This window comes from Nicotiana tomentosiformis, chromosome 12, assembly GCF_000390325.3.
Source record: "Nicotiana tomentosiformis chromosome 12, ASM39032v3, whole genome shotgun sequence".
Lineage (NCBI taxonomy): Eukaryota > Viridiplantae > Streptophyta > Magnoliopsida > Solanales > Solanaceae > Nicotiana > Nicotiana tomentosiformis.
Genome location: NC_090823.1, coordinates 73,573,463 through 73,586,102, shown reverse-complemented (window position 1 = coordinate 73,586,102; position 12,640 = coordinate 73,573,463).

Below are 12,640 nucleotides of genomic sequence, written 5' to 3'. Positions count from 1 at the left end.
TCACTAACAATCGGAACCGACTTAAGGATGGGAGGCTTCGTGTCCGCATCTTGCACTCGCACCAAATGGTAAAAATATCCTTTTCTGATTTACAAGCCTTACGGTAAGAAATAAACTTCCCTTTTGGTGCTTCAACATCTCTCTTCCATTCAATAACGGGCTCTTCCATAAAGTTTAAGCAAATAACTTTCTTACAGCAATCCACCATAGCATAACAAGAGGCCAGCCAATCCATTCCCATAATAACATCAAGTTATACCATTTCTAACTCATTCAAATCAGCCATGCTATGGCAATCATGAATCATCACATCACACCCTTAATAAACCCGCCTAACTACCACGAACTCGCTCACCGGTGTGGACACTTTAAATGGTTATCGTAACAACTCAGGTACTTTACCATATTTACTAGCAACAATTGGAGTAATATACGACATTGTAGAATCTGGATCAATCAAAGAATACACACTAATGGAAAACACGGATAATATACCTGTGACCATATCTGGTGAAGTCTCTAAATTTTGATTACCTGACAACGCATCGATGCGATTCGGTTGTTTCCCACCTGGGCTGGACATTCCACCTCTACCACTACCACTTCTCATCACCGGTCGTACACCTTACTCACGAGGATGTGTTGTCGATGAAGAAGATGTTGCTGATCCTGATGGCGGCATCATGCCGCCCACATTCCTTAATGGGCAAAAGCGCATGATGTGACTAGGCTTCCCACAATAATAACATAAATCCAAACCCTGGCGGCAATGTCCAAAATGATTCCTACCATATCGGCCATAATGTGGCATTCGGGGTCTCGTCCTGCTTGGATCCCCATTACTCTATGAACTTTTCCCTTGGAAGTTTTGGCCCTAACTGAATAGGTGGTCCGTTCTCGATACTGACCCTGGGACTATGAAGACACGCTAGCCACCGAGGAAAAGAGGACCTAAACCCGCCACGAAGCTCTTCCATATCTCCAGTGAACCAGGCCCTCTTAGATTGACCCTGATCGTGTTCTCAAGCAGCTTGTTGTAGCCTCTTAAGATCCTCCAAGTTCTGTGCATAGGCGTGAATATGAGCAATATCCATAATCGGGTTCAGGGAAGCAGTGGTACATTCGTTTATCATATGTGACCCCAAACCGGCCACAAATCGGTGTACTCGGACACTCATCTCAGCCACCATCGATGGAGCATACATAAAAAAGAGTTAAATTGCATGTTGTACTCCCGGACACTCATATTACCTTGCTCCAATTGCAAGAATCTATCTTGTCCATCTCAGCAGATTCTAATGAGCAAATACTATTGCAAGAATGCCTTAGAAAATTCCCTCCATCCTATCACTCGGGCAAGAGGTCCCCTAGATTATTCCCTAGTCTCATACCACACAACTGTTATATCCCTCAACTTGCAAGAGGCAAGCTCTACGGCCTCAGTATTAGTAGCATGCAGCACTCGTAAAGTCTGCTACATTTGATCTAAAAGGTTCTGAGGATCTTCATTTGGGTTTGTTCCTATGAATAACGGGGGGTTCAAATTTATGAAATCTCGTACTCTCATACTGACTGCTTTATCTGAAGTGGCAGGGGCCTGACGTTGGGCCTGAGAGGCCATCAACCAAGTTAACAACTGTACTATACTCCTCATATCTAAGTCTTGGTCCGTAGCAACCAGAGGGGGACTAGGGGGGTGCATTAACTTCTCTATGCAGCATCTATTTAAGCAGAGGGATCATAATCTAAGTCAGAGCATGTGTCTAGAGTTATTGAAAGATTATGATATTACCATCCTTTATCATGTGGACAAGGGCAGATATGGTCGCGGATGCCTAGAGCAGAAGGCCGAGAGTATGTGTACTTTGGCATTCATTTTAGCAGAGGAGAGGCCACTGGCTTTGGACTTTGAGTCCTTAGCTGACTGACTTATGAGGTTTGATATTTCAAAGCCCAATCAATTTCTTGCATGGGTTGTGTCCCAGTCTTCTTTATTCGAGCGGATCAAGGCACGTCAGTATGATGATCCGCACTTGCTGGTTCTTAGAGAGACGATGCTACGGGGTGATTCCAAGGAGGTTACTATCGGAGATGATGGTGTTTTGTGACTCCAGGGTCTCTTATGTGTTCCTAATGTCGATATCATGAGAGAGACAATTCTAGAGGAGGCACAGAGTTCGCGTAATTCCATTCATCCATGTGCTACAAATATTTATCGTGTCGTGAGGCAGCATTACTGGTGGTAGCGGATGAAGAAGGACATTGTTGAGTATGTGGCAAGATGTCTGAATTTCCAACAGGTTAAGTATGGGCACCAGAAGTGAGGTGGCTTACTTCAGCAGATGGTTATATAGGAATGGAAGTGGGAGCGCATCACTATGGATATCGTGGTTGTTTTAACGCGAATGTTGAGGAAATTTAATGCCGTTTGGATCATTTTTGACAGACTAACCAAGTCTGCACACTTTATTCTGGTGATGACTTATTCACTTCAGAGAGGTTGGCCCAGATTTTATCCAGGAGATCGTTCAGTTGTATGGTGTGCCTATTTCTATTATTTGATATCGAGGCACTCAATTCACTTTGTATTTCTGGATAGAAGTACAGAGTGAGTTGGGTACCTAGGTAGATCTCAACATGGACTTCTACCCACAAACCGACAGGCAGTCGGAGCAGACAGTTCAGATTCTAGAGGATATGCTTAGAGCATGTGTGATTAACTTTGGAAGGCAGTGGGATAGATTTTTACCTTTGGCTTTGCTTATAACAACATTTATTAGTCCAGCATCGAGATTGCTACATTCATGGGACTAGTTTCTGCAACTCGCGGAGTTTGCATATAACAACAATTATCAGTCGAGCATTCAGATGGCTCTGTACGAGGCTTTGTGTGGGAGGAGGTGTAGATATCCGGTTGGATGGTTTGAGCCGGGTGAGGCTAGGCTCTTAGGTACAGACTTGGTCCAGGACGCATTATATAAGGTGAAATTTATTCAGGAGCGGCTTCGCACGGCGCAGTCTAGGTAGAAGAGCTACGCGGATAGGAAGGTCCGTGATGTGTCTTTTATGGTTGGGGAGAAGGTTTTGCTGAAGGTATCACCCATGAAGGGTGTTATGAGGTTTGAGAAGAGGGGAAAGTTGAGCCCCCGGTTCATTGGGCCTTTTGAGGTGCTTCAGAGAATAGGGGAGGTGGCTTATAAGCTTGCCTTGCCACCGAGCTTGTCGAGTGTGCATCCAGTGTTCCATGTTTCCATGCTCCAGAAGTATATTGGAGATCCGTCCCATGTTTTGGATTTCAGCACGGTTCAGTTGGAGGGTGATATGACTTATGATGTGGAGCCGGTGGCTATTTTGGATCGGCAACTTCGAAGGTTGACGTCAAAGGATATAGATTCAGTGAAGGTGCAATGGAGAGGTCATCCTGTGCAGGAGGCCATTTGGGAGACCGAGCGAGAGATGCGGAGCAGATATCCACGTCTATTCGAGACTCCAGGTATGTTTCTAGACCCGTTCGAGGACGAACGGATGTTTAAGAGGGGGAGGATGTAACGACCTAACCGGTCATTTCGAGAGTTATAACCTTGTTTTCCCCATTCCTGCTTCTTTTTGTGTTATTCAGCTATATTATGTTATATCGGGTTAGTTGGTTCGAGTCCGGAAGGAACTCGGAGTGAAATAGGACACTTAGTCTCATAATTAAAAATTTTAAATTAGAAAAGTGGACCGGATATGGAAATATATGTAAACGACCTCGGATTTGAATTTTGATGATTCTAATAGCTCTGTATGGTGCTTTTGGGCTTAGGAGCGAGGGTTCAGGTTGAATCCCGAACACTTAGTTCCATAATAGTGGCCTAAGATGGCTAAGTTTAACCTGAGTCAAAACATTGGGTAAACGACATTAGAATTGGGGTTTGAAGGTCCCAATAGGTTCCTATGGTGATTTTGGACTTAGGTGTATGTTCGAATTGAGTTTCGGGTGGACCGGTAGTGTTTCAGCACTTATTGTTGGAAGCTAGCATCTTAAAGGTTTTAAAGTTTTCTAGGTTTGATTTGAAGTAGAATTTGGTGTTATCGATGTCCATTTGGGATTCCAATCCTTTAAATATGTTCGTATAGTGATTGGTGACTTGTGCCTAATATTTGGTGTCATTCCGAGTTGATTATGTATCATTCGTCGCATTCGAAGTTAGTTGGAAGAAATTTGAAGTCTAGAAGTTGATTAATTTGGTTTTGAGGTGTGATTCTTGATTTTGATGTTATTTCATATGTTCGGAGACTTTGAGTAGGTTCGGATTATGTTTGTGGAATTGTTGGTATAATTGGACGGGGTCCCCGGTGGCTCGGGTGAGTTTCGGACCACCAGGAGCACGATTGAAGTTGGGAGATTTTGCTCGTTCTGTTTTTGTTCTTCGCGAACGTTATGGGAGGCACGCATCCGTGATGAAGGATTTAGGCTGGGGGCATTTTGTGCTTCACATTCGCGGTTTTGGCGTCACGTTCACGGAGCATTAGGGTCAGTGGCCTACGCATTTGCATCCTTAGCGTTGCGTTCGCGTAGAGGAAGGTCGACTGGAGGAATCGAAGGCATTTGGCTATCTCATTTACAAGTGTTCTATCACATTCGCATAGGCCAGTATAGGTAGGCATCACATTCGTGACTGGGTCCTCACAATCGCGTAGAGGAAGCAGCAGCTAGGCGCAAGATTAGTCTTCTCGATCGCTAAGTGGGTCCCCCGATCGCGAAGAGTAATACTTGGGCAGAATATGATTTTTACTACGGGACTTAGGCTCATTTCCCCCATTTTTCATTTTGGCTTGGGCGATTGTGGAGCTATTTGGAGGGGAATGTTCATCAAGTATCCTAAGGTAAGTGATTTCTACCAATTATGAGTTAAATACATGGATTAGGTAAGGATATTAACATAGAAATTAGTGGAATTTTGGGATTTTTGTTGAAGAACCTAGGGTTTAGTAAAAATAGAATTTGTCCACAAAATTGAATATGGAATTGGGTATAAGTTATATATTTGAGTATGTAATGCCATGGGGAACATTTATATTCAAATATTTCCGGAATCCGGGCATTTGGGCCCGGGGTTGACTTTTATAGACTTTCTGAATTGGGTTGGGAAATTACTGTAATAGTCAAATTATGAGTTTTTAATAATACATTGATTGTTTTTCACGTCCTTTGACTAGTTTCGAGTTGCTCGGCGCCGTTTTGTGGTAACTAGTGACTTTGGGAGTCGAATAGCATACTTGGAAGCAAGGTACGTCTCTTGCCTAATCTTGTAAGAGGAAATTATCCACATAGGTATTCCAAATTTTATGTGCTACTTGTTATGGGTGCTACGTACGTACGAGGTGACGAGAGTTTGTGTGTAGCTAGATTAATATTTATGTCCGGGTAGACTTAGATCTTTACTATGCCTTAATTGTACTAAAACTAAACTTGTTTGTTTGATTACTTAACTTATAATTGAGATTGAACTAGAATTTAAGTTTTGATGGAGCCTCTTTACCTTGAGTTTTGGCGGAATATTTGATTGTCGGTATAAATCATGTTTTCTTTGCATTTCTATCCTCGTGTTGTGTTTACATGATCAGTAGTTCAGGAAAGTTTCTCTAATCTTATGGATCCGGTCGTATGCCTCGGCAATGCTATGAAGTAGCATTATGGATCGGACCGCACGACCTCGGCAATATTTTAAGATGCACCCATGGATCTGGCCGTACGACCTAGGTAGTGTACACTATTATTATGGATCGGGCCGCATGACCTCGGAAACAATCATCCCTAATATTCGATAGGAGTCAGAATACACATTAATTTTCCTTCTTGACTTGAGACTTGACATATACTTGGTTTTCCTTGTTCGTTTGATATAGCATATATTATTTGAGGATATCATATTATTATTATTATGTTGAAGGATCATGTTAGTTACAGTTACTTATTTCATCGCTACTTGTTGTGTTTCATGCCTATCTATTTTCATGTACTTTAATTATTGTACCACTAGTAAGTGTCATTGTCGACCCCTCGTAACTACTTCTTCGAGGTTTGACTAGATAGTTACTGGGTATATGTTGATTTACGTATTCATACTACACTTCTGCACTAATTGTGCAGGTACTGAGGTAGGTACTTCAGGAGGTCATTCAAGCACGTAGATGCACTATCCGGAGACTTAGTGGTGAGCTTCTCTCCATGCTTTGATCTGCAGCACTCGAAGTCTCCTTCTTGTTATGTTTATCATTTATATCTATTTTATTTCAGACAGTAGCTATAGTGGATTTGTATATTTTGCTAGATTGTTCATGCACCTGTGACACTGGATTTTAGGGGTTTCTAGTTGATGTTCATGGTTGTACTTAATGTTAGCCTCACCTCGCTTTCTGTTTTATTTTTACTCTATGACTTGGTAAGGAGGAACGCATGTTTTCATGGTTTCTAACTTCAATTCCATTTACTTAATATAATTCCTGATTTTAAAATTTTAAGAATGAATGATTATGTTGGAGGTTCACTGTTGGCTTGCCTAACGGCATCGTCGGGCGCCATCATGACCTATGGTGGGAATTGGGTCGTGACACTAGTGTACACGTGCTCAAGATTTTGAGGCATTATCTTTATGGTGTATCTTATGAGGTGTATACAGATCACCAAAGACTTCAATGTCTACTCAAGAAGAAGAATTTGAACTTGAGGCAACAGAGGTGGTTTGAGCTACTAAAAGACTATGATATCACCATTCTTTATCTTCTAGGGAAGGAAAACATGTTGGACAAAGCCTTGAGTAGGAAGACGGAGAGCGTGAGTAGTCTTAATTTTATTCCAGCTGGGGAGAGACTGTTAGCTTTGGATGTTCAGGCATTGGCCAACAGTTTCGTGAGGCTAGTTATTTTGGAGCCTAGTAGGGTTCTTACTTGTGTTGTATCACGATCGTCCTTTTTTGAGCGCATCAAGGCACGTCAGTATGATGATTCCCACTTATTTGTACTTAGGGACACAGAGTAGCACGATGATGCTAAGGAGGTGACTATTGAGGATGATAGAGAATTCAGGCTTCAGGGCTGGATTTGTGTGCCTAATATGGATGGGTTGCGGGAGCTGATTCTTGAGGAGGCCAATAGTTCGCAATATTCCATTCATCTGGGTGCCGTGAAGATGTACCATGACCTAAAGCAGTATTAGTAGTGGAGAAGGATGAAGAAAAACATTGTTGAGTATGTTGCACGGTGTCTGAATTGTCAGCAGGTTAACTATGTGCATCAGAGACCTAGTGGTTTGCTTTAGAGTATAAACATACCGGAGTGGAAGTGTGAGTGTATCATTATGGATTTTGTGGTTGGGATGCCACGGACCTTGAGGAGATTTGATCTTGCGTGGGTCATTGTGGACAGACGGACCAAGTGTGCACACTTCATTCCAGTCATGACTACCTACACTTCACAGCTGCTGGCTCGGATTTATCTTTGAGAGATTGTTTGCCTTCATGGTGGGCCCGTGTATATTACCTTAGATCGAGGTACTTAGTTTACATCATATTTTTGGAGATTCGTGCAATATGAGTTAGGCATATAGGTCGAGCTGAGTATGGCATCTTATCCCTAGAAAGGTGGGTTGTACGAGCATACTATTCAAATCTTAGAGAACATGTTGCGAGCATGTGTCATTGATTTTGGGGGCTAGTGGGATCAGTTTCTACCATAAGCAAAGTTCGCCACAACAACAACTACCAGTCGAGAACCTAGATAGCTCTGTATGAGGCCTTATATGGGAGGCATTGTCGTTCTCCTATTGGTTGGTTTGAGCCTGGGGAGTCTAGGTTGTTGGGCACTGACTTGGTTCGTGATGCTTTGGAGAAGGTGAAATTGATTCATGAGCGGCTTTGTGCATCACAGTCCATGCAAGAGTTATGTGGATAGGAAGACTCGTGATGTGGCATTCATGGTGGGTGACAGGGTTCTACTTACAGTTTCGCGTGATGAAGTTCGGGAGGAACGGCAAGTTGAGCCCTCGGTATATTGGTCCTTTTGAGGTTCTAGAGCAAGTTAGTAAGGTGGCCTACAGACTTGCTTTGCCACCCAGCTTATCCGGATTTTATCTGGTGTTTCATGTTTTCATGCTTCGGAAGTACTATGAGGATCCATCCCATGTGTTAGATTTCAGCTTGTTGCAATTGGACAAGGATTTGACTTATGTTGAGGAGCCGGTGGCCATTATGGACGGGCAGGTTCAAAAGTTGAGGTTGAATAGCATTGTATCGGTGAAGGTTTAATAGAGAGGTCAACTAGTCGACGAGGCGACTTGGGAGACTGAGCATGATATGTGGAGCTGATATCCTCATCTTTTTGGCACTTCAGGTGTGTTTTTATACTCGTTAGAGGATGAACGTTTGTTTAAAAGGATGAGAATTTAACAACCTGGCAGGTCATTTTATGTATTTGAGACATGTTCCCCTATTTGATGCTTCTTGTATGTGTATTTGTCCTTATATAACTTGTGGGGATGGTTGGTTTTGTTTCAGGGATTGATTTGGAGAACCTAGTTCCATTTTTATAAGCTTAAGATGGAAGAGTTGACCAAGGTTTGACTTTTATGTAAATGGTCTCGGAGTCATGTGTTTTTCGTTCCTATAGGTTCGTATGGTGATCTTGGACTTGGATTATGCTCGGATTTGGATTTGGAGGTCCCTAGGTTGTTTTTGCTCTTTTAGCCAAAAGTTGTCATTTTGAAGGTTTAGAAAGTTCATAGATTTGACCGAGAGTTAACTTTGTGGATATCGGGTTCGGATTATGGTTTCGGGACTTGGAATAGGTCCATTTTGTCAATACACTTGTGTGCAAAGTTTGGTCTCATTCCAAATTGGTTTGATAGAAATCAGACGCTTGGTTGTGATTTTTGAAGTTCTTGAGTTTCATTATGATTTTTGATGCATTTTGGCGTTCGATTCGTGGTTCCGGATTATAAGGTTTCTAGACTTGTGTGGATTTTTGGTGTGGAGCCCTGGGGGCTCGGGTGAGTTTTGGATGTGTTTCGGATCATTTTTGGGTTGAGGTTCAGTTTTTCTGGTGTTGCATGTCTCTCAATGCGAAAACCAGTTCGCACTTGCGAGGTCCTAGTCGCAATTGCAAAAATGGGCAGGGGGTGGCGGGCTTCGCATTTGCAAAGCCAGGCTCGCAATTGCGAAGGGGGCATGGCCTGGGCAGATTGCATTTGCGATCATCTAATCGCATTTGTGACTTTGTGTTGTGGCTAGGCGGCTTCACATTTCCAAACCTATTGATCGCAAATGCGCTTTCTCCCTTATTGGTCAGGCATTGCATTTGCGAGCCATGGGTTGCAACTACGGTGGTCGTAATTGCGAATCCCTGGTCGTAAATGCGACATCTCCGGCCGGGGTTTTAGATGGGATTTCAGGACTTAGACTCATTATTTTATATTTTGAGATTGGGAGCTCGGTTTGAGGCAATTGTTTAGGCGATTTTCACCCACTTGGATTGGGTAAGTCTTTTTTACTCAGATTTGATTATTTTTCCTTGATTTCACCTTTGATATAGTATTTAATTGATGAATCTATAAGTGTAAATTGGGGGTTTTGGCAAAAACCTATTAAAAATATAATTTGGAGATTTGAGAGTTGATTTGGACTCGGTTTTGAAACCTAATCACATAATTTGACTCGTGGGATTATGGATAGTTGGGATCTACTATTTGACTAGGGTTTTGTCCTGGTAGACCCGCGATTGAATTTTGTTGACTTTTTGGGAATTGAGTAAAGATTGTAACTTTATTAATTGAAATTGATTCATTTTGCATTGTTTGATGTTATCGAGTTATTTTTGGCTAGATTTGAGCCGGGCGGAGTTGATTTCTAAGGGAAAGGCTATTTTTTAGGGTTGAATTGGGTCTATTTGAGGTAAGTATTTTGCCTAAGTTTCTTTGGAGGAATAATCCCTAAGGTTGGAATTTAATTGCTTGATTGTGATGAAATTAATGCAATGCATTTGTGAGGTAACGAGTATATATGCGGGAGCAATGTATGAAATGATCGAACTTGACCCGAGGTTGCTTTTATTGCATAGTTTTGATTGTGAGATATCTGTGATACATGTGATCGTCTTGGATGGCTACTTGAGTTATTTTCCGATGCTAGAGATCATGTTTTAGGATTATTATTTCCTAAATTAGCCAAGTTGCGCATTTGTGAAGTTGTTGCTAATTTGAATTAGTTGTATTCATGTCTATATGTTGAATACTCATCCGCACTCCCTATTGTTATGTCCTTTTTGCATTGTGTGGGACATTTATGAGTTTATGTCACGATGACAACTATGGGCATGTTGTATTGTTGTGATCATGGCACATGTGGACGTGTTGGGTGTTGGTATGAGGTTTCTACCATTAGATTATGATTGATGTTGTTGTTGTGAATGGAAATATATTAAACTGGAGCGACAATGCGGGATATTGTTATTTTTTCAGGAAGGAGTGGCAAGACGGGATATTGTTAAACAGGAGCGACAAGGCGGGATATTGTTATTATGTCAGGCGGGAGCGACAAGGCAGGATGTTGTTATTGTCAGGGTGGAGCGATATGGGTGGCAATTGTTATTGTGACCGAATTGTGGGAACGGGGTGCCATATATTTTTGTTTCTATTTGATGACTTCTTGTCAAGCTTAACTTTTACATGTTTGAGTTGTTATTCATATGTTCGGAAGAGGTTGTTGATATTGTCTCCATTATAAATTCTATTGTCAGTTTTCTTTTGATATACTGCACAGGTTCTTTGACTAGTGAGTATCACATGACTTGAACCTCGTCACTACCTCACCGAGGTTAGTCTTGATACTTACTGGATATTGACTATGGTGTACTCATATTATGCTTCTGCATATTTTGTGCAGATCCAGGTACTTTTTATCGGGCAGATCGCTAGAGAGGCGTGCTTGTGCTTGTGCTTATTGGAGACTTTAAGGTATCCCTGTTGTCTCGTTCTGTTATGACCCAAAATCCACCTAGTCATGATAGCACCTAACCTGACCTGCTAGGTATGCCAAATAACAGTCAACACTATTCTAATGAAGTAAAAGTGGTCAACAAATGAAATAACTGAATTTTCATACAATATCCCAAGGACTGGTAGTACAAGTCATGAGCCACTAAGACTTAGATTTAAAAAGCTGGTATGAAATAAATACAACATCTATTTGTAATATACATAACATATTACAAATCTAAAGCTATCAAGGATAAGTGGTAGCTATATCCGGAAAGCAAGTACATCGTTAGTGCCGACTAACATCATCCATAACATCTTAGTTCCAAGATCTACACACAAGGTGCAGAAGTGTAGTATGAATACAACAGACCTCATGTACTCAATAAGTATCATAACTAACCTCGACGAGGTAATAGAAGCAAGAAATATAAATGATACTCGTCAATCGCCAACACTATTCTTATGAGATGATTGTGTATGAGGGATGTGTCAGTCATTTGAGTGGTGTAGTTGGGATCAGATATGGAGATTCCTGTATTCTTGAGGTTCAAGGACCGGATGTTCCCAGAGGCAGACTGTTCCTTGGTTGTGGACTGTGAATGTCTGTTAAGAGTATGATGGTCGATTGTATGTGTTATGGTTAGGTTACTATGGAGTTTTGGAAAGTTGTTTACCTATTTGTGGATGACCAGAGCTGATTTGGGTGCCATTGGTAGGCCTAATGAGAAAGTGCGTTCTAAATCATATCAGGTTTTTTTACTCCGCGCAGAAAGTGCGTTCTAAATCATATCAGGTTTTTTTACTCCGCGCAGCTAGTGTTGAGGGGTGTTCCATTGACTAAAGTTGATCTTATTCATGTCCTAAAATGTTCCATGTGTTACTCTATTATGCTAGGAGGATTTGTGAGACTGTTGACTATTTGCACATACAATATGATTTTTCGTGGGCATGGTGGCGAAGTTTGAGCGAGATGGCTCTTGGGATGTCAAGTTGCTTATTGCACTTGGCCGTGTTTTTCCTATTTGTGGTAGATGGTGCTATCTGTTTCTCCAATGTTATTGTAACGACCTGACCAGTCATTTTGTGTAATTGTGCCCCATTTCCCTTTTTTATACTTCACCCATGTACGTTTATGATTTTATGACTTGCGAGGTTGGTTAGTTTCCTTCGGAAAGCTTTCGGGTTGATTCGGACCCTTTGATTCTTGACTTAGAAGCCTAAATTAGAAAGGTTGACCCAAATTTTGATTTTTGTGAAAATGGCCCTGGAACGGTGTTTTGATGGCTCTGATAGCTTTGTATCGTGATTTCGGACTTGGGTGTATTCTCGGAATTGATTTCGAAAGTCCGTAGATTGATTTATGTTGTTTTGCCAATATTTGGCAATTTGAAGTTGAAAAGATTGTCTGTAGGTTGACTTTTAGCTATCGAGTTCGAAATTTGATTTCGGGACTTGGAATAGGTCTGTTATGCTATTTAGAACTTTTTAACAAAATTTTGTATCATTTGGAATTGATTTGATAGGATTCGGACGATTAGTTGTAATTCTAGAAGTTTTTGAAATTTTCTTTGAAACTTAAGCATTTTAGTGCTCAATTCATTTAGATGTTATTTTTGTATTTTTATC